Source organism: Entelurus aequoreus, linkage group LG11, assembly GCF_033978785.1.
Source record: "Entelurus aequoreus isolate RoL-2023_Sb linkage group LG11, RoL_Eaeq_v1.1, whole genome shotgun sequence".
In the NCBI taxonomy this organism is placed as follows: domain Eukaryota; kingdom Metazoa; phylum Chordata; class Actinopteri; order Syngnathiformes; family Syngnathidae; genus Entelurus; species Entelurus aequoreus.
The window spans coordinates 22,331,941-22,355,989 of record NC_084741.1 but is presented as its reverse complement, the minus strand read 5'-3'; the positions used below and the strand labels follow the sequence as shown (position 1 = coordinate 22,355,989).

Here is a 24,049-nt window from a genome sequence, read left to right as displayed (position 1 = left end):
CTAATACACCGATCCCACCTACAGCTTTCTTCTTTGCAGTCTTCATTGTTCATTAAACAAATTGCAAAAGATTCACCAACACAGATGTCCAGAATACTGTGGAATTTTTAGATGAAAACAGAGCTTTTTGTATTGGATTCAATGGGCTCCGAATACTTCCGCTTCAACAGTTGACGTCACGCGCAAACGTCATCATATCGAAACGTTTTCAGCCGGAAGTTTGCCGGGAAATTTAAAATTGCACTTTATAAGTTAACCCGGCCGTATTGGCATGTGTTGCAATGTTAAGATTTCATCATTGATATATAAACTATCAGACTGCGTGGTCGGTAGTAGTGGGTTTCAGTAGGTCTTTAAGGGTTTTGGTCCTAAATGATCTCAGCTTGTAGCTGAGATTTTATGACCTATATTGAGTAAAATATGCTTGAAACTAGAATATCAACTGCTGCAAAGCTGTGTCATCAACACTCACAAGTATAAAACTGCTTTTTTAAAGGAATAATTTCTTATTTCAAGCATGAAAACAACATATTGAACAAAAAGGTCTCTTTTTTTTTCTACCAAGAAAAGTGCACTTGTTATTAGTGAGAATATACTTATTTTAAGCTATTTTTGGGTTCATTGAGGTTAGCTAATTTTACTTGTTTTGGAAAGTCTTGACCAGCTGAATGTTCTTGTTCTATTGGCAGATAATTTTGCTTATTTTAAATAAAATACCCCTCATTTTTGTATATTTTTTTTCTTGTTTTTGAACACTGACTTTTTGCAGTGCAGAACCGGCTTCCTCACACCTCCAAAGACATGCACCTGGGGATAGGTTGATTGACAACACTAAATGGTCCCTAGTGTGTGAATGTGAGTGTGAATGTTGTCTGTCTATCTGTGTTGGCCCTGCGATGAGGTGGCGACTTGTCCAGGGTGTACCCGGCCTTCCGCCCGAATGCAGCTGAGATAGGCTCCAGCACCCCCCGCGACCCCGAAAGGGACAAGCGGTAGAAAATGGATAGATGGAGGGACTCATCAGACCACAGAACACTTTTCCACTTTGCATCAGTCCATCTTAGATGAGCTCGGGCCCAACAAAGCTGGCAGGGTTTCTGGGTGTTGTTGATAAATGGCTTTCGCTTTGCATAGTAGAGTTTTAACTTGCACTTACAGATGTAGCGACAATAGATAGTACTAGGGTACTTTATTAGTGCCGGTATAGCATCCTGCACGTCCTTAAAGATGGCGGCCACACGTCCCGGAGTCTTTTAACGAGCTGACAGGCTGCTTTAATTAGCTGGAATACAAGTTTGTAAACAAAATTAATCTTTCAAGTCCAAGACAAAACCACACATTTGTGTGCATCCATCCTCGATGTCGTAGACGTGCGATTGTTCACAGGGCGCCGCCGTGCAGTTGAGGAAACTCAAAAAATACTTTTTTTTTTCCTTTGGTATTTTAGTCACAGGGTGATCATTCTTCCCAAATGCAGGAAATAAGAAAGGACAGCAGGTTCTATTTTAAGCTGTTGCTAAGTGTGTCGCCGTCTCAACACCTCGTTTGACTCTCGGAAACTAAAGATGAGCTTTTATGTCGCAAGCAGGAATAGCAAACACCTGCTAAATAGTGGCATGCGGCAAAGCACTCCTGTCCTATATAGAGGATCTTTGACGAGCATTTTTGCTGGAGACCCTGAAAGCATACTTGCCAACCCTCCCGATTTTCCCGGGAGACTCCCGAATTTCAGTGCCCCTCCCGAAAATATCCCGGGGCAACCATTCTACCGAATTTCTCCCGATTTCCACCCGGACAACAATTTTGGGGGCGTGCTTTAAGACACTGTCTTTAGCGTCCTCTACAACCTGTCGTCACGTTCGGTTTTCCTCCATTCAAACAGCGTGGCGACCCAGTCACGTAATATATGCGGTTTTTACACGCACATGAGTGACTGCAAGGCATACTTGATCAACAGCCATACAGGTCACACTGAGGGTGACCATATAAACAACTTTAACACTGTTACAAATATGCGCCACACTGTGAACCCACACCAAACAAGACTGACAAACACATTTCGGGAGAACATCCGCACCGTAACACAACATAAACACAACAGAACAAATACCCGGAACCCCTTGCAGCACTAACTCTTCCGGGACGCTACAATATACACCCCCGCCCCCACATCTCCCGAATTCGGAGGTCTCAAGGTTGGCAGGTATGCCTGAAAGGTGCCACGTGTAATAATGTGGCCAGAAATGGTACTGCAATCACGGTCAAAATGATGTCGTCCCCTGCCCCTCTCCATGACTGAGGATGGTTTCTCTTGTTTATGCTTCTTGCAAGATGCTTTACTAAGTAATTATGCCACATTTTACTGATGTCGATTAGCCAAATGTATTTGTAAACTTACGCGGCAATATTTTCGTCGGGAGTCGGGACAGATTGTTGTCATTTCCCTGCTAAAATGTCGAGTTTGACCGCACGGACCACCATCGGAATAATTATACACTACATTGCCAAAAGTATTTGGCCACCTGCCTTTACTCACATATGAACTTGAAGTGCCATCCCATGGAATTGTCCAAAATGTTTTGGTATCCTGGAGCATTCAAAGTTCCTTTCACTGGAACTAAGGGGCCAAGCCCAACTCCTGAAAAACAACCCCACACCATAATTCCTCCTCCACCAAATTTCACACTCGGCACAATGTAGCGTTCTCTTGGCGACCTCCAAACCCAGACTGGTCCATCAGGTTGCCAAATGGAAAAATGTGATTCATCACTCCAGAGAAGGCGTCTCCACTGCTCTAGTGTCCAGTGGTGACATGCTTTACACCAGTGGTCCCCCAACCCGGTACCGGTACCGGTCCGTGGACCGATTGGTACCGGGCCGCACAAGAAATTAAAAAACAAAACAAAAAAACACCAATTTTTATTTGTATTTTATTTTTATTAAATCAACATAAAAAATACAATATATACGTTATATATATCAATATAGATCAATACAGTCTGCAGGGATACAGTCCATAAGCACACATGATTGTATTTCTTTATGACAAAAAAAAAATAAAAAAATACCATACCCACCTTTGTCATGGCTTTGTCATGAATAAGTTGAGAATCGTAACGAGGCCTTTTAGATTTACTAAGGTCTGACATGTTTAGTAACTTTACCAGTGGCGGTAGCCAGACAGAGAGGGTGGTGTGTTCCTGGCAACCTGGATGTGACACACTCACAGACTCTCTAATTGGTCAAACATTAGAGGGCGGGGCATCGAAATGAAAACAATAACAAGATTTCGGGGCTGTAAATCTAATTTTGAAATGAGCATATCCCGGCTGAACTACTGTTATCAGTCATAGAGGTATTCAAAAAGAACATGATTTATTATTGCCTTTGATGACTTGACATGAAATTATTACATATGGCTCCTTTAAGGGTGGCAAAGCGCTTCTGTCATAATATGTATTTTTTTTTTTTTTTTTGGAAAAGTCCTTTTTTTTGTCTTTAAAAATTTTTTTTGAATGTTTTTGCCATAGAGCCTTAAAATAGCAAGGTGTTCCTGTCACATATAGATGACCTTTGACTTGTGTTTTTACCATAGAGCCTTAAAATAGCAAGGTGTTCCTGTCACGTATAGATGATCTTTGACTTGTGTTTTTACCATAGAGCCTTAAAATAGCAAGGTGTTCCTGTCACATATAGATGATCTTTGACTTGTGTTTTTACCATAGAGCCTTAAGATAGCAAGGGTTTTCCTGTCACACATAGATGATCTTTGACTTGTGTTTTTACCTTAGAGCCTTAAAATAGCAAAGTGCTCCTGTCACGTATAGATGATCTTTGACTTGTGTTTTTACCATAGAGCCTTAAGATAGCAAGGTGTTCCTGTCACATATAGATGATCTTTGACTTGTGTTTTTACCATAGAGCCTTAAAATAGCAAGGTGTTCCTGTCACATATAGATGATCTTTGACTTGTGTTTTTACCATAGAGCCTTAAAATAGCAAGATGCTCCTGTCATATACAGATGATCTTTGACATGTGTTTTTACTGTAGAGCCTTAAAATAGCAAGGTGTTCCTGTCACGTATAGATGATCTTTGACTTGTGTTTTTACCATAGAGCCTTAAAATAGCAAGATGCTCCTGTCATATACAGATGATCTTTGACATGTGTTTTACTGTAGAGCCTTAAAATAGCAAGGTGTTCCTGTCACGTATAGATGATCTTTGACTTGTGTTTTTACCATAGAGCCTTAAAATAGCAAGGGTTTTCCTGTCACATATAGATGATCTTTGACTTGTGTTTTTACCATAGAGCCTTAAAATAGCAAGGTGTTCCTGTCACGTATAGATGATCTTTGACTTGTGTTTTTACCATAGAGCCTTAAGATAGCAAGGGTTTTCCTGTCACATATAGATGATCTTTGACTTGTGTTTTCACCATAGAGCCTTAAAATAGCAAGGTGTTCCTGTCACGTATAGATGATCTTTGACTTGTGTTTTTACCATAGAGCCTTAAAATAGCAAGGTGTTCCTGTCACATATAGATGATGTTTGACTTGTGTTTTTACCATAGAGCCTTAAGATGGCAAAGGTTTTCCTGTCACACATAGATGATCTTTGACTTGTGTTTTTACCTTAGAGCCTTAAAATAGCAAAGTGCTCCTGTCACGTATAGATGATCTTTGACTTGTGTTTTTACCATAGAGCCTTAAAATAGCAAGGTGTTCCTGTCACATATAGATGATTTTTGACTTGTGTTTTTACCATAGAGCCTTAAGATAGCAAGGGTTTTCCTGTCACACATAGTTGATCTTTGACTTGTGTTTTTACCTTAGAGCCTTAAAATAGCAAAGTGCTCCTGTCACGTATAGATGATCTTTGACTTGTGTTTTTACCATAGAGCCTTAAAATAGCAAGGTGTTCCTGTCACATATAGATGATCTTTGACTTGTGTTCTTACCATAGAGCCTTAAAATAGCAAGGTGCTCCTGTCACATATAGATGATCTTTGACTTGTGTTTTTACCATAGAGCCTTAAAATAGCAAGGTGTTCCTGTCACGTATGGATGATCTTTGACTTGTGTTTTTACCATAGAGCCTTAAAATAGCAAGGTGTTCCTGTCACGTATAGATGATCTTTGACTTGTGTTTTTACCATAGAGCCTTAAAATAGCAAGGGTTTTCCTGTCACGTATAGATGATCTTTGACTTGTGTTTTTACCATAGAGTCTTAAAATAGCAAGGTGTTCCTGTCACATATAGATGATCTTTGACTTGTGTTTTTACCATAGAGCCTTAAGATAGCAAGGGTTTTCCTGTCACACATAGATGATCTTTGATTTGTGTTTTTACCTTAGAGCCTTAAAATAGCAAAGTGCTCCTGTCACGTATAGATGATCTTTGACTTGTGTTTTTACCATAGAGCCTTAAAATAGCAAGGTGTTCCTGTCACATATAGATGATTTTTGACTTGTGTTTTTACCATAGAGCCTTAAGATAGCAAGGGTTTTCCTGTCACACATAGTTGATCTTTGACTTGTGTTTTTACCTTAGAGCCTTAAAATAGCAAAGTGCTCCTGTCACGTATAGATGATCTTTGACTTGTGTTTTTACCATAGAGCCTTAAAATAGCAAGGTGTTCCTGTCACATATAGATGATCTTTGACTTGTGTTCTTACCATAGAGCCTTAAAATAGCAAGGTGCTCCTGTCACATATAGATGATCTTTGACTTGTGTTTTTACCATAGAGCCTTAAAATAGCAAGGTGTTCCTGTCACGTATAGATGATCTTTGACTTGTGTTTTTACCATAGAGCCTTAAAATAGCAAGGTGTTCCTGTCACGTATAGATGATCTTTGACTTGTGTTTTTACCATAGAGCCTTAAAATAGCAAGGGTTTTCCTGTCACGTATAGATGATCTTTGACTTGTGTTTTTACCATAGAGTCTTAAAATAGCAAGGTGTTCCTGTCACATATAGATGATCTTTGACTTGTGTTTTTACCATAGAGCCTTAAGATAGCAAGGGTTTTCCTGTCACACATAGATGATCTTTGACTTGTGTTTTTACCTTAGAGCCTTAAAATAGCAAAGTGCTCCTGTCACGTATAGATGATCTTTGACTTGTGTTTTTACCATAGAGCCTTAAAATAGCAAGGTGTTCCTGTCACGTATAGATGATCTTTGACTTGTGTTTTTACCATAGAGCCTTAAGATAGCAAGGGTTTTCCTGTCACATATAGATGATCTTTGACTTGTGTTTTCACCATAGAGCCTTAAAATAGCAAGGTGCTCCTGTCACATATAGATGATCTTTGACTTGTGTTTTTACCACAGAGCCTTAAAATAGCAAGGTGTTCCTGTCACATATAGATGATCTTTGACTTGTGTTTTTACCATAGAGCCTTAAAATAGCAAGGTGTTCCTGTCACATATAGATGATCTTTGACTTGTGTTTTTACCATAGAGCCTTAAAATAGCAAGGTGTTCCTGTCACATATAGATGATCTTTGACTTGTGTTTTTACCATAGAGCCTTAAAATAGCAAGGTGTTCCTGTCACATATAGATGATCTTTGACTTGTGTTTTTACCATAGAGCCTTAAAATAGCAAGGTGTTCCTGTCACATATAGATGATCTTTGACTTTTGTTTTTACCTTAGAGCCTTAAAATAGCAAAGTGCTCCTGTCACGTATAGATGATCTTTGACTTGTGTTTTTACCATAGAGCCTTAAGATAGCAAGGTGTTCCTGTCACATATAGATGATCTTTGACTTGTGTTTTTACCATAGAGCCTTAAAATAGCAAGGTGCTCCTGTCACATATAGATGATCTTTGACTTGTGTTTTTAACATAGAGCCTTAAAATAGCAAGGTGCTCCTGTCATATACAGATGATCTTTGACATGTGTTTTTACTGTAGAGCCTTAAAATAGCAAGGTGTTCCTGTCACGTATAGATGATCTTTGACTTGTGTTTTTACCATAGAGCAGGGGTGTCAAAGTCAAATGGACGGAGGGCCAAATAAAAAATTTAGCTACAAGCCGAGGGCCGGACTGTTCGAATGTTCATTGAAAATTTTTTAAATGACGCATATAGTCTAGTGAACCTAATTGAACCTACTGAAAACCTAACAAATATATTCCAATATGATCAGATAAATAAAGCAATATTTTCTTATGGCTCTGTCAGTAATCTTTAATTTTCAACAGACACAAAAGACAAATTTCCTTTATATAAAAATCCCCATAACATGAACATTAAATGAAAGAAACCGGTATTCAAGGCACCATCAGTAGCCTATATTTTCTATTTTAGCAAAAGTGGGCTAAATTTACTTCAAAGAAAAAAACAATAATAGCAATTTTCTATCATCCACTCAACTGAAATATTTTTAAAATATAATTAAATTGAAATACAATAAAATAAAGTGCAAAAATCTATAAATCAAAAACAACACTTTGTTTAAGGAGAAGTAACATGCAGTGAAAACAAATATTAAACTTTAACTTTTAAACTTGAATTGAGTAAAAACTCTAAATATGTGATTGCACAGTAATGTTCACATTAAACCCCCCTCCTCCCTCCGTGGGAGGGAGGCGAGTTGGGTGCCCGAAACCCCCCGCTGGTTTCGGCCCGCCCCTTGGCGCGCGTGGCACGGCGGGCTCCGCGACCCGACGGCTGGCCCTCGTGGCTTGACGGCGGGCGCGTCCCGACGGGCCGCGCGTAGGGGTCAAACGCAGAAGTCTCAGGGCCTCGTGGTGAGGGGGTGGCCTGCGGGTTTCGGCCCGCTTGACCCCCCCGCTCCGCTTGGCGCGCGCGGCACATGACGGGTTCCGCCACCGACGCTCGGGCTGCAGCCCGACGGTGGTGCGGGCCCGGCGGTGACGCGCGGTTTGGGGAAACAAAGCAGAAGTCTCAGGGCCTCGGGGCCGGGTTTCGGCCCGCCCCCTTGGCGCGCGTGGCACGGCGGGCTCCGCGACTGACGGCCGGGCTGCAGCCCTTCGGCCGGCAGGCGCGTCCCGGCGGGCCGCTCGCCCCCTTTCGGAACCTTGGACCGGCATCCGCTTGGTGCGTGTAAAAGATCTGCGGTCTAAAAAAAAAAAAAAAAAAAAAAAAAAAAAAAAAGATCTGCGGTCTGCGGGCCGGTTCTAATAATAAATCAAGATCATCCCAAGGGCCGTAAAAAACCTTCTCGCGGGCCGGATATGGCCCGCGGGCCTTGACTCTGACATATGTGCCATAGAGCCTTAAAATAGCAAGGGTTTTCCTGTCACGTATAGATGATCTTTGACTTGTGTTTTTACCATAGAGCCTTAAGATAGCAAGGGTTTTCCTGTCACACATAGATGATCTTTGACTTGTGTTTTTACCTTAGAGCCTTAAAATAGCAAAGTGCTCCTGTCACATATAGATGATCTTTGACTTGTGTTTTTTCCATAGAGCCTTAAAATAGCAAGGTGTTCCTGTCACGTATAGATGATCTTTGACTTGTGTTTTTAACATAGAGCCTTAAAATAGCAAGGTGCTCCTGTCATATACAGACTATCTTTGACATGTGTTTTTACTGTAGAGCCTTAAAATAGCAAGGTGTTCCTGTCACGTATAGATGATCTTTGACTTGTGTTTTTACATAGAGCCTTAAAATAGCAAGGGTTTTCCTGTCACATATAGATGATCTTTGACTTGTGTTTTTACCATAGAGCCTTAAGATAGCAAGGTGAGCCTGTCACATATAGATGATCTTTGACTTGTGTTTTTACCATAGAGCCTTAAGATAGCAAGGTGTTCCTGTCACATATAGATGATCTTTGACTTGTGTTTTTACCATAGAGCCTTAAAATAGCAAGGTGCTCCTGGCACATATAGATGATCTTTGTCGTGTGTTTTTGCAGTAAAAAGCACTACTGACGAAGGTTTTTGCGGTATATCCTTCAAAACAGAACGTTAACCCGCTAAATAAATATTAATATCATATAACATCCACAGTCAAACTGCAAAGCAACTCTTGTCATAAGAGAGGATCTTTGATTCATGTTTTAGTGTCAGGTTCCTAAAAGTAGCAAAGCCCTCCTGTCATATATATGATCTTTGACTAGTGTTTCTGCACTATAACCTACTCAGTGGCCTAGTGGTTAGAGTGTCCACTCTGAGATCGGTAGGTTGTGAGTTCAAACCCCGGCCGAGTCATACCAAAGACTATAAAAATGGGACCCATGCTTGGCACTCAGCATCAAAGGTTGGAATTGGGGGTTAAATCACCAAAAATGATTCCCGGGCACGGCCACCGCTGTTGCTCACTGCTCCCCTCACCTCCCAGGGGGTGATCTAGAGTGATGGGTCAAATGCAGAGAATAATTTCGCCACACTTAGTGTGTGTGTGTGACAATCATTGGTACTTTAACTTTAACTAAGTCTTTAAAACCATCACATCAATCTTATATAGGATCTTTGATTATTGTTTCTGATGTAGGTCCTTAAAAACAGCAAAACACTCCTGTTATTTACAGAGGATCTTTGATTTCTGTCCTTCCTCAAAAACAACACAATTTTGGCAGGATCGAGGATCAAGACATTTTGCAGCAATTCCTAAAAACTGCAAAGCGCTCATGTCCAATACAGATGATCTTGGACTAACAATTTGGCTGTAAATCTTTAAAAAGAGCAAAGCAGTCCTGTCACATTTAGAGAATCTTTGAATAAGGTTTTTGCAGCAATTCTTAAACACAGCAAGACTGTTATTACAGGATCTTTGATTGCCATTTTGCAGCAATTCCTAAAAACAGCAAATCTTTGACTAGCGTTTTTTTTGCTGTAGATCTTTCAAAAGAGCAAAGCACTCATGTCAAATATAGAGGATCTATGATTAGAGTTTTTGCAGATGTTTTTAAAAACATCATAGCACTTTTGTCAATAAGAAGATATTTTTGTGACGGAAAACAGCAAATCCTTCAAAACAGAGCATCCATCCATCCATTTGGGGCGGCGTGGCGAAGTTGGTAGAGTGGCCGTCGAGCAATCGGAGGGTTGCTGGTTACTGGGGTTCAATCCCCACCTTCTACCATCCTAGTCACGTCCGTTGTGTCCTTGGGCAAGACACTTCACCCTTGCTCCTGATGGCTGCTGGTTAGCGCCTTGCATGGCAGCTCCCTCCATCAGGGTGTGAATGTGTGTGTGAATGGGTGAATGTGGAAATACTGTCAAAGCGCATTGAGTACCTTGAAGGTAGAAAAGCGCTATACAAGTATAACCCATTTATCATTTATTTATTTATTTCCTACCGCTTGTCCCTTTCGCATTAGCACGCTAAATATTAGCATGTAGCATTAATAGTCAATCTGCAAAGCAACTGCTGTTATGCAGATGATTAGGGATGTCCGATAATGGCTTTTTTGCCGATATTCCGATATTGTCCAACTCTTAATTACCGATACCGATATATACAGTCGTGGAATTAACACATTATTATGCCTAATTTGGACAACCAGGTATGGTGAAGATAAGGTCCTTTTTAAAAAAAAAAAAAGTAATAAAATAAGATAAATAAATTAAAAACATTTTCTTGAATAAAAAAGAAAGTAAAACAATATAAAAACAGTTACATAGAAACTAGTAATTAATGAAAATGAGTAAAATTAACTGTTAAAGGTTAGTACTATTAGTGGACCAGCAGCACGCACAATCATGTGTGCTTACGGACTGTATTCCTTGCAGACTGTATATAGGACTGTATATATATTGATATATAATGTAGGAACCAGAATATTAATAACAGAAAGAAACAACCCTTTTGTGTGAATGAGTGTAAATGGGTTTATTGGGTTGGTGCACTAATTGTAAGTTCATCTTGTGTTTTTTATGTTTATTTAATAAAAAAAATTAAAAAAAAGAAGATACCGATAATAAAAAAAACGACACCGATAATTTAATATTATCGGACATCTCTTCAGATGATCTTTGACTAGCTTTTTTGCTGTAGATCTTTTAAAAAGAGCAAAGCACTCATGTCACGCATATTGAGGATCTGTGATACGAGTTTTTGCAGATGTTCTTAAAAACAGCAAAGCCCTCCTGTCATTTGAGGATCTTTTTGTGATGGACACAGCTGCTAAATGTTAGCATGTAGCGTTTAGCTTTGCTCTAAGTTTTTGATCAGTACAAAAGATGAAGAGATGATACAACATTATCTGCTCACAGACGCTACCTGGTGGTTGCTTGAGCACACTGCAGCTTCACCCCTTAATGCTTCAGTCACACGCAGGATTCTCACAGGAATGAGGCCAAAATACTATATTCATCATCTGAATGGCACATGTTTACCACACAATGTGCATGGGAAGTTAGCTACGTGCTAAATCAACATGCTACAGCGCTCTGCTAACGGGCTTCTTTGAAGCGGACTTTTTAGGAATCTCCATTTAGCCTCGCTGGAGGAGATCGTTAAAGGATTACAGGACGCCTGCGGTTTTGTGTTGTTGTTATTGTTGTCGTGTAATTCCAACTTTGTTGAGTCTACATTTAAATTGGCTCCATTTGTATCCCCCGTTATTATTCCCGCTGGAATTAGGGATAACAGTTTGCTTTGTCCAGCAAGCATTTGTCCAACGACAAAGATTGTGTGGTAAAGAAGAAGCACACACTGGTGCTGAATGCTTTAATACGCAATGTAACTTAAAAATGCATTAATTGTGTGTCTTTGACAACACAAAGTCACCTGTCTGTGTTGTTATGTGACACATGTTGTAGTGCACAGCCCGTTTGTGTGTGCTCACACCATTGTTACCTTCTTATTGGATCAGGATGTAAAAGTGATGCATTGTGGGTGGTGGTAATCTAATCCTGGTGCTGAGGGCGGCACATCTTACCACATGATTGTGGAATTTATCTTAATAGAGCGACATTATCACACACACACACACACACACACACACACACACACACACACACACACACACACACACACACACACACACACACACACACCCCGCAGTGTAGTCACCGTGTCTCACACACACACACATGCACAACAACACACACCAACCTAAATTTGTCTTTTTTTTCCCCCACCTCTTCATTCACAGATTGTCCCCCACCAAAAAAAAAACGGGAAAAAAAATCACGCTGCTGGAGTTTAATCCACCAAATACAAACGCTTATCGAGCGCCGACATGCACAATGTTGCTGTCAGGAGAGGATTTGAGCCTCAGAAGATGCACATTAGAAGGGATCGTACGTGTTGGCACAATAAACAATCTTTGAAAGCCTCTTCAATGCAGCCTTTGTCACCAAAGATTGTTTGTTGTATTCACCTTCTTTAGACTTTTCGCAGTATATCTTTAAAACAGCAGCACACCAATTCCTGTCGAATGGAGGATCTTTGACAAATGTTTTGCAGTAGATTAGTAAAAATAGCACAGCACTCTTGTTATATTGAGGATCTTTGACTCAGGGATTGAGTCGCCTGTTCCTTAAAATAGCAGAGTTCCTGTCTTATAGAGAATCTTTTAGACGAGTGTTTATTTTTGCACTAGGTCCATCAAAACAGAATCATAAACACAACAGAACACTCCTGTCGTGTATAGGGGATCTTTGACGAGTGTATTGTGCCGCCTGTTCCTAAAAATAGCGTGTAGAGTTCCTGTCTTATAGAGGCTCTTTAAGACTGTAGTGTTTTTTGCAGTATAGTATGTCCATCAAAACCGAACGATAAAAAGAACAGAACACTCCTGTCATTTATAGAGGATCTTTGACTGGTGTATTTTGCCACCTGTCCTTAAAAATAGCTGAGTTCCTGTCATAGAGAGACTCTTTGACTAGTGTTTTTTTGCAGTAGGTCCATCAAAACAACTGAACAGTCCTGGTATTTATAGAGGATCTTTGATTAGCAGTTTTTGTGTCAATCCATAAAATCACTTGTCAAATGTAAGATCTTTGACCAGGGTTTTTGCTGTAAGTCATTCAAAAAGGCACAAACACTTCTCTTAAATATAGAGGATCTTTGATTATTGCTTATAGCAGTAGATTTGTAATTACAGTATCGCACTCCTGTCATATAGATAATCTTTGACTGTTTTTTTGCAGTAGGTCCATCAAAACTGAATTATAAACACATCACAACCCTCCTGTCGTTTATAGAGGATCTTTGACTGGTGTATTTTGCCACCTGTTCCAAAAAATAGCGTGTAGAGTTCCTCTCTTATAGAGGCTCTTTAAGACTAAACTGTTTTTTGCAGTAGGTCCATCAAAACAGACTGATAAAAAGAACAGAACACTCCTGTCATTTATATAGGATCTTTGACTAGTGTATTTTGCCACCTGCTCTTAAAAATAGCTGAGTTCCTGTCATAGAGAGACTCTTTGACTAGTGCTTTTTTGCAGTAGGTCCATCAACACAACTGAACAGTCCTGGTATTTATAGAGGATCTTTGATTAGCGGTTTTTGTGTCAATCCATAAAATCACTTGTCAAATGGAAGATCTTTGACCAGGGTTTTTGCTGTAAGTCATTCAAAAAGGCACAAACACTTCTCTTAAATATAGAGGATCTTTGATTATTGCTTATAGCAGTAGATTTGTAATTACAGTATCGCACTCCTGTCATATAGATAATCTTTGACTGTTTTTTTGCAGTAGGTCCGTCACAACCGAATCATAAACACAACAGAACACTCCTGTCGTTTATAGAGGATCTTTGACTGGTGTATTTTGCCGCCTGTTCCGAAAAATAGCGTGTAGAGTTCCTGTCTTATAGAGGCTCTTTAAGACTATACTGTTTTTTGCAGTATGTCCAACAAAACAGAATGATAAAAAGAACAGAACACTCCTGTCGTTTACAGAGGATCTTTGACTAGTGTATTTTGCAGCCTGTTCCAAAAAATAGTGTTTAGAGTTCCTGTCTTATAGAGACTCCTTAAGACTATAGTGTTTTTTGCAGTAGGTCTATTAAAACAAAACGATAAAAAGAACAGAACACTGCTGTCCTTTATAGAGGATCTTTGACTAGTGTATTTTGCCACCTGCTCTTAAAAATAGCTGAGTTCCTGTCATAGAGAGACTCTTTGACTAGTGTTTTTTTGCAGTAGGTCCATCAAAACAACTGAGCAGTCCTGGTATTTATAGAGGATCTTTGATTAGCGGTTTTTGTGTCAATCCATAAAATCACTTGTCAAATGGAAGATCTTTGACCAGGGTTTTTGCAGTAAGTCATTCAAAAAGGCACAAACACTTCTCTTAAATATAGAGGATCTTTGATTATTGCTTATAGCAGTAGATTTGTAATTACAGTATCACACTCCTGTCATATAGATAATCTTTGACTGTTTTTTTGCAGTAGGTCCGTCACAACCGAATCATAAACACAACAGAACACTCCTGTCGTTTATAGAGGATCTTTGACTGGTGTATTTTGCCGCCTGTTCCAAAAAATAGCATGTAGAGTTCCTCTCTAATAGAGGCTCTTTAAGACTATACTGTTTTTTGCAGTAGGTCCATCAACACAGACTGATAAAAAGAACAGAACACTCCTGTCATTTATATAGGATCTTTGACTAGTGTATTTTGCCACCTGTTCTTAAAAATAGCTGAGTTCCTGTCATAGAGAGACTCTTTGACTAGTGTTTTTTTGCAGTAGGTCCATCAAAACAACTGAACAGTCCTGGTATTTATAGAGGATCTTTGCTTAGCGGTTTTTGTGTCAATCCATAAAATCACTTGTCAAATGGAAGATCTTTGACCAGGGTTTTTGCTGTAAGTCATTCAAAAAGGCACAAACACTTCTCTTAAATATAGAGGATCTTTGATTATTGCTTATAGCAGTAGATTTGTAATTACAGTATCGCACTCCTGTCATATAGATAATCTTTGACTGTTTTTTTGCAGTAGGTCCATCAAAACTGAATTATAAACACATCACAACCCTCCTGTCGTTTATAGAGGATCTTTGACTGGTGTATTTTGCCGCCTGTTCCAAAAAATAGCGTGTAGAGTTCCTGTCTTGTAGAGGCTCTTTAAGACTATACTGTTTTTTGCAGTGTGTCCAACAAAACAGACTGATAAAAAGAACAGAACACTCCTGTCGTTTACAGAGGATCTTTGACTAGTGTATTTTGCAGCCTGTTCCAAAAAATAGTGTTTAGAGTTCCTGTCTTATAGAGACTCCTTAAGACTATAGTGTTTTTTGCAGTAGGTCTATTAAAACAAAACGATAAAAAGAACAGAACACTGCTGTCCTTTATAGAGGATCTTTGACTAGTGTATTTTGCCACCTGTTCTTAAAAATAGCTGAGTTCCTGTCATAGAGAGACTCTTTGACTAGTGTTTTTTTGCAGTAGGTCCATCAAAACAACTGAACAGTCCTGGTATTTATAGAGGATCTTTGATTAGCGGTTTTTGTGTTAATCCATAAAATCACTTGTCAAATGGAAGATCTTTGACCAGGGTTTTTGCTGTAAGTCATTCAAAAAGGCACAGACACTTCTCTTAAATATAGAGGATCTTTGATTATTGCTTATAGCAGTAGATTTCTATTTACAGTATCGCACTCCTGTCATATAGATAATCTTTGACTGTTTTTTTGCAGTAGGTCCGTCAAAACCAAATCATAAACACAACAGAACACTCCTGTCGTTTATAGAGGATCTTTGACTGGTGTATTTTGCCGCCTGTTCCGAAAAATAGCGTGTAGAGTTCCTGTCTTATAGAGGCTCTTTAAGACTATACTGTTTTTTGCAGTATGTCCAACAAAACAGAATAATAAAAAGAACAGAACACTCCTGTCGTTTATAGAGGATCTTTGACTAGTGTATTTTGCCGCCTGTTCTTAAAAATAGCTGAGTTCCTGTCATAAAGAGAATTTTTGACTAGTGTTTTTTTTGCAGTAGGTCCATCAAAACATCTGAACAGTCCTGTTATTTATAGAGGATCTTTGATTATCGTTTAGTGTCAATCCATAAAAAAAACTTGTCAAATGGAAGATCTTTCAAAAAGGGACAGGCACTTCTCATAAATACAGAGGATATTTGATTGATGCTTATAGTAGTAGATTTCTAATTACAGTGCCACACTACTGTCATTTAGAGAATCTTCGACTGGTTTTTTTGCAGTAGGTCCGTCAAAACCTAATCATAAACACAACAGAACACTCCTGCCGTGTATAGAGGATCTTTGACTAGTGTATTTTGAAATAAATCCAACAAAACAACTTCACAGTCCTGTTATTTTTTATGTCAATCCATAAAATATCTTGTCAAATGGAAGATCTTTCAAAAAGGGACGGACACTTCTCTTAAATATAGAGGATCTTTGATTAATGCTTATACAAACGTTTGTAGCAGTAGATTCCTAATTACAGTATCACACTCATGTCCTATAGAGACTCTTTGTCTATTGTTTTTTTGCAGTAGGTCCATCAAAACCGAATCATAAACACAACAGAACACTCCTGTCGTTTATAGAGGATCTTTGACTCGTGTATTTTGCCGCCTGTTCCTACAAATAGCGTTTAGAGTTTCTGTCTTATACATACTCTTTAAGACTAGAGTGGTTTTTTTGCAGTAGGTCCATCAAAACAGAATGATAAAAACAACATAACACTCCTGTCGGTTCTATAGAGGATCTTAGACCAGTGTATTTTGCTGCCTGTTCCTAAACATAGCAGAATTCTTGTCATAAAGAGAATCTTTGACTTTTTTATATTTTTTTGCAGTAGGTCTATCAAAACAACAGAACACTCCTGTCGTTTATAAAATATCTTTGATTAGCGTTTTTGGTGTCAATCCTTAAAAATCACCTGTCAAATGGAGCATCTTCGACCAGTGTTTTTGCTGTAAGGGACGGACACTCCTTTAAAGGCCTACTGAAATGAAATGTTTTTATTTAAACGGGGATAGCAGATCTATTCTATGTGTCATACTTGATCATTTCGCGATATTGCCATATTTTTGCTGAAAGGATTTAGTAGAGAACAACGACGATAAAGATCGCAACTTTTGGTATCTGATAAAAAAAAAAGGCTTGCCCCTACCGGAAGTAGCGTGACGTAGTCAATTGAACATTTCCGCAAAGTTCCCTATTGTTTACAATGATGGCCGCCAGAAGTGAGAGCGATTCGGACCGAGAAAGCGACGATTTCCCCATTAATTTGAGCGAGGATGAAAGATTTGTGGATGAGGAAAATGCAAGTGAAGGACTAGTGGGGAGTGGAAGCGATTCAGATAGGGAAGATGCTGTGAGAGGCGGGTAGGACCTGATATTCAGCTGGGAATGACTACAACAGTAAATAAACACAAGACATATATATATACTCTATTAGCCACTACCCAACCCGCCCAAAGGACCGTTCACCTAACCCAAGGTTCACAAAGCTTATATATTTACCCAAAGTTACGTACATGACACGCACGTTCGGGCAAGCGATCAAATGTTTGGAAGCGTGCGGGGGTGACCTGATATTCAGCTGGGAATGACTACAACAGTAAATAAGACATATATATACTCTATTAACCACAACACAACCAGGCTTATATTTAATATGCCACAAATTAATCCCGCATAATAAACACCTAGGTGTTTGTTATGCTAGCTCCTAGCTCCTAGCTACTAGCTACTAGCTCGAGCGGGTTATATGGACGGGATCCTGTCCATATAACCCGCAAATACAATTCAAACACCTGCACAACACACACACTCACTCACTCAGCCCAAAGGACCGTTCACCTAACCCAAGGTTCATAAAGCTTATATATTTAACCAAAGTTACGTACGTGACACGCACGTACGGGCAAGCGATCACATGTTTGAAAGCGCAGCTGCGTACTCACGGTATCGCGTCTGCGTCTGTGTATCCAAATCAAAGTCCTCCTAGTAAGAGTCTCTGTTGTCCGAGTTCTTCGATCTTGACTGCATCTTTCGGGAATGTAAACAATGAAACACGGGCTGTGTTGTGTTGCTGACTTCCCTCGCAAAATACTCCGCTTCGCACCGACAACTTTCTTCTTTGCTTGCTCAGCTTCTTTCTCCATAATGCAATGAACAAATTGCAACAGATTCACCAACACAGATGTCCAGAATACTGTGGAATAATGAGATGAAAATAGAGCTATTTCGTATTGGCTTCAATGGTGGAGCCATACCTCTGTTTCACTGGCTACATCACACGCATACGTCATCCTCCAAAGGCGGTTCCAACCGGAAGTTTAGCGGGAAATTTAAAATTGCACTTTATAAGTTAACTCGGCCGTATTGGCATGTGTTGCAATGTTAAGATTTCATCATTGATATATAAACTATCAGACTGCGTGGTCGGTAGTAGTGGGTTTCAGTAGGCAGGGGCGTGGCTTTTGAACAAATGGCTGCAACTGTTTCTCTCTGCTGAAAGGCCTAATGAAATCGACTGAAATCATCTAAATGCACTGACATCCAACAAGAGTCAAGATTGCTCGAAGAACAATGACTACCAATGCAAAGTTAGCAGCTGAAATGGCGGGAATTAAAGATTCCCTAAACTTTATGTCAAGGGAAATCAGTGAAGTGGTGGAACAACAGAGGAAACTGACAGGCCTCATGGAGGAGATCAGGCAGCTAAAGGCTATCATCCAACACAAGAATGAACGGATTGAGCTCCTAGAACAAAGGGTGGATGACTTGGAACAGTATTCCAGAGCTGATGACCTTGTGGTCACCGGCCTGGAGACCAGGCATCGGAGTTATGCCCGGGTTGCTGGCCCACCTGATGACCAGCATGGTGAGGATGCACCATCTGAGGAGCTTGACACCTTGGAGCAACAAGTGGTACGCTTCATGAAGAGTAAACATATTCCTCTAGAGAGTCAGCACATATCAGCATGTCACATTCTTCCAAGTAAGGACAAAAAAAACAACAAGCCTAAAGTCATCGTCAAGTTGGCAAATAGAAAGCACAAGGTGGAAATTCTGAAGGCAGCTAAAAAACTTAAAGGCACTGGAGTTTATCAATCAATCAATGTCAATCAATCAATGTTTATTTATATAGCCCTAAATCACAAGTGTCTTAAAGGGCTGCACAAGCCACAACGACATCCTCGGTACAGAGCCCACATACGGACAAGGAAAAACTCACCCCAGTGGGACGTCGGTGTGAATGACTATGAGAAACTTTGGAGAGGACCGCATATGTGGGTAACCCCCCCCCCCCCCCCCCCTCTAGGGGAGACCGAAAGCAATGGATGTCGAGTGGGTCTGACATAATATTGTGAAAGTCCAGTCCACAGTGGATCCAACACAACAGCGAGAGTCCAGTCCATAGTGGGGCCAACAGGAAACCGTCCCGAGCGGAGACGGGTCAGCAGCGCAGAGATGTCCCCAACCGATGCACAGGCTAGCGGTCCACCCGGGGTCCCGACTCTGGACAGCCAGCACTTCATCCATGGCCACCGGACCTGTGCAACTCCCCCTCCCAAGGGAGAGGGGAGAAGAGGAGAGAAGAAAAGAAACGGCAGATCAACTGGTCTAAAAAGGGGGGTCTATTTAAAGGCTAGAGTATACAAATGAGTTTTAAGATGGGACTTAAATGCTTCTACTGAGGTAGCATCTCTAACTGTTACCGGGAGGGCATTCCAGAGTACTGGAGCCCGAATAGAAAATGCTCTATAGCCCGCAGACTTTTTTTTGGCTCTGGGAATCACTAATAAGCCGGAGTTCTTTGAACGCAGATTTATCTAAATGAGCACCTGACAAAGAAAAATGCTGAAATTGCTTGGACAGGCCGGATCCTCAAAAAGCAAAATAAAATCCAATCAACCTGGACCAGGGATGGAAAAGTTTTCATCCGGACAAACGGACCACCAGAACAAGCCAAAGTGATTGTGATGAGAACATTGAAAGACCTGGATCAGTACAATTGAAAATAGTGAGTGCATTTTTCTTTTTTCTTATTCTTCTTTTTTGCTTGATTATTGGATCTTCTGTAAGGAACTCATGACTCTTTCTTTCAAGACTGAAGCCCTTTCAAGTGTTGATTATACAGAAAGTGGCACATTTGATTTTGAGAATGAAGTGGATCCAGAGACTCATCCAGAGACTCCAGAGGCACATTTGATTTTGATAATGAAGTGGATCCAGAGACTCATATATTTAAGCATATCAAGGATTCTTGCCAGTATTATACCGAGGAGCAACTTGATGACGTAGGCATAGAAAATACAGTTTCTTTGATTCATTTTAATTGTAGAAGTTTACCAAAACACTTTTCTAAAATCAAAAATGTTTTGGAGTCACTTAAAGGTAGATTTAAGGTAATTGCTTTATCTGAAACATGGATAAAGAAAGGCAAGGAGGTTGATTTGAAATTAAAAGACTATGGTCTGTATGTCACTAGAGGAGGGGTGGCCCTCTATATATATAATTAACTAAAATGCAGACCAGTTAAATGTACGACAATGGCCATAAATGATTTAATGGCGTGTGTAGTTGTTGAGATAGAATTAGAACAAAACAGAAACATTGTTGTTGCATGTGTATATAGAAAACCAGAATCAAAAGTGGAAACCTTCATGGATAAATTAGAGGAAATGATTAATGGTCTAAATCAATCAATCAATCAATCAATCAATCAATCAATCAATGTTTATTTATACAGCCCTAAATCACAAAAGTCTCAAAGGGCTGCACAAGCCACAACGACATCCTCGGCACAGAGCCCACACAAGGGACGATGTGAATGACTATGAGAAACCTTGGAGAGGACCGCATATGTGGGTAACCCCCCCTCTAAGTACAGTCCCTAGTGGATCCACATAACAGTGAGAGTCCAGTCCATAGTGGGGCCAGCAGGAGACCATCCCGAGCAGAGACAGGTCAGTAGCGCAGAGACGTCCCCAACCAATGCACAGGCGAGCGGTCCACCCCGGGTCCCAACTCTGGACAGCCAGCACCTCATCCATGGTCACCGGAACCGGAATAACCCGGCGAGGGGGCAAAGGAGAAAAGAAAACGGCAGATCAACTGGTCTAAAAAAGGGGGGTCTATTTAAAGGATAGAAAAAATAGGACTATCGTAATTTGTGGAGATTATAATATTGATCTTCTAAAGGTAGATTCACATAAAAAGACATCAGATTTTTTAGAGATATTATATGAAAAAGGGCTGTACCCATTAATTACAAAGCCTAACAGAATAACCACAACTAGTGCAACCTTAATAGACAATATCTTTACAAATGTTTTAGGGATTCACATCACTACTGGGTTAGTGATAAATGACATAAGTGATCATCTGCCTATATTTGCAATATTTGACTATCAATTCCCTAAAAGAACATATCATCAAATACTTAAGAGGAAAAGAAGTGTCAATCATATTAACAACTTCAGGAATGACCTATTAGTGGAAAGAGGTCTACACAGACGATATAAACACTGCCTATGATTCTTTTCTTAAACATGATGTTACTCTGTATAACAAGCATTGTCCTGAGGTTCCATGCAGATCTAAACAAAGGCAAAATAATGCACCTTGGATGATAAACAGTTTGAAAAATGCACGTAAAAAGAAAAATAGACTTTATAAGGAGTTTATCAAATCAAGAACAGAGAATGCTGAAAAATGCTATAAGAGATACAAAAACAAGTTGACCAATATATTGAGACAAGCAAAAAGGCAATATTACAAAAGAATGTTGCATGAAAATAAAAATAACATAACGGCTACATGGAATATTTTGAATAAAGCAATAGGGAATAGGACAAGGAGAACAGAACTACCTAGGTATTTAAAAAAAGATAAGATGTTAATTGAAAACAAAGATGAAATTGTCAATGCATTAAATCAATTCTTTGTAAATGTAGGACCTAGCCTAGCAAACAAAATACCAAGAGCTAATGATCAATCGGGGGGTGTCTGGAAAAGGGAAAATAGGGTTATGCAGTCAATGTTTCTTAGTGAAGTGACTGAAAATGAAATATTATCTGTGGTTTATAAACTAAAAAACAAGACCTCAACAGATAATGAGGGTATTGACATGAAAATGATAAAAAACACAATAGATTGCATCATTAAACCATTACATTATATAATTAATTGTTCTTTTAAAGTAGGAGTTTTCCCAGACAGTATGAAAACAGCTAAGGTCATACCTTTATTTAAAACCGGAGATAAACATACATTTGGTAATTATAGACCAGTATCTCTCCTATCTCAATTTTCAAAAGTGCTTGAAAAACTGTTTGTTAATAAATAAGACTGCTTTATTGAAAAACATAAATTATTAAATGAAAGTCAGTATGGATTTCGATCAAATAGGTCTACGAGCTTGGCCATCATGAACATTATTGAAGAGATTACAACTGCAATTGATCAAAATAAATACACAATAGGAGTGTTCATTGATATAAAGAAGGCATTCGACACTATAGATCATCAAATTCTCATTTCTAAATGATATACTTATGGAGTTAGAGGAGTTGCACTGGACTGGTTAACCAGCTATTTACAACAACGACAGCAATATGTTGAGATTGATGATTATAGATCAGAATGTATGTATATTGAATGTGGAAGGTTCGATTTTAGGACCCAAACTTTTTATTTTATATATAAATGATATTTGTGAGGTTTCGAAAATTTTACAGTACGTATTATTCACAGACGATACAAATGTATACTGTTCAGGAGATGACTTGAAAATCTTAGCCGATAATATTGAAGAGGAAATGGTTACACTAAAATTGTGGTTTGATGTAAATAGATTATCTTTAAGCTTGGAAATGACTGAATTTATGGTATTCAGTAATAAAAGAAAGATGGAAGTTAGTTTATCCATAAACAATGTGAAAATTGAGAAGGTGTCTGAAATCAGATTTCTTGGGGTCATCTTAGATGAAAAGTTGACATGGAAAGCTCATATATTGCATGTGAAAAATAAGCCAGTGTTTCCCACACATTCATTTATTTGTGGCGGCCCGCCACGAAAGAATTACGTCAGCCACAAATAAAAAAAATTTAAAAATAAATAAATAAACTAAATTTTTTTTTTTTTTTTTTTTTTGTCCTGTCCAGCTTCTCAGGCAAATCATAAATAAAAAAATAAAAATAAAAAAAATCAATCAATAAATACATTTAAAAAAAAAAAAAAAATTTTTGTCCTGTCCAGCTTCTCAGGCAAATCATATAGGCTGTTCAGATTTACTTTACAAAAGAGAAGTGTAGGATATTTCTCTTGTTGCCTTATTTGTATTTGACCACTACTGTTTTCTGTTTATTTGTTACTGACTGTGGCAGGACACCTCTGCCTCTGTTTCACTTTATGTTGCTGGTAAATAATATGGTTGTAGTAGTAGGCTAAAGTTAAATTATTTAGTATGCACTAATTAAAGGGGCAGAGCTTTAAGAGACATTTTAGCTTTTATATTTTCTAAGATATATTTTTTTGTAAGAACCACAATTAATAAATATATTTCATTGAATAACTTATTGTTCAAATCTGTATATAAATATGTACATAAAGTGTTGTAATTATATTGTAAAATGGATGGATGGATGGATGGATGGATGGATGGATGGACATTTAAAACAAAACTGTTATTATTAATTAGTAAGTATACATTTTTGAGCCTTTTTAGAGAAAATCATATCATTGTAGTAAATTATGCAAATTACTCGATGATGCCATAGCCACGCCCCCACCGCCACATGTATCTTGGCAGTTTATGGGAAACACTGTAGGCTATCTAAAAGTTTATTTATTTTGAACAATGTTAAATACAGTTTCCCGTATAATACAATGAGAATGTTATATTGCTCAATTATTCTACCTTATTTCAATTATTGTGCAGAAATATGGGGAAATACATATCAAAGCAACATAATGCCTTTATTTCTTTCACAGAAAAGATTATTAAAACTAAAAGACATTGTAGGATTGCATACTCTATTAGTGATGTTCAAAGCTAGAAATAAAGTTCTTCCGAAGGACTTACAAAAGTTATTTGTGTTCACGTCTGAAGATGAGAAGCACAGAAGACCGTATGACTTTAAACATCCAAGAGTGCGAACACATTTGAAGCAAATGTGCTTGTCTGTT

The 24,049-nt window shown here is 38.9% G+C and overlaps 1 protein-coding gene across 1 annotated transcript in view; it reads left to right on the top strand.

Moving 5' to 3' along the window:
• Positions 1 to 24,049, top strand: part of thsd7ab (thrombospondin, type I, domain containing 7Ab) — a 621,850-nt gene that overhangs the window by 154,395 nt on the left and 443,406 nt on the right. The window lies entirely within an intron of this gene.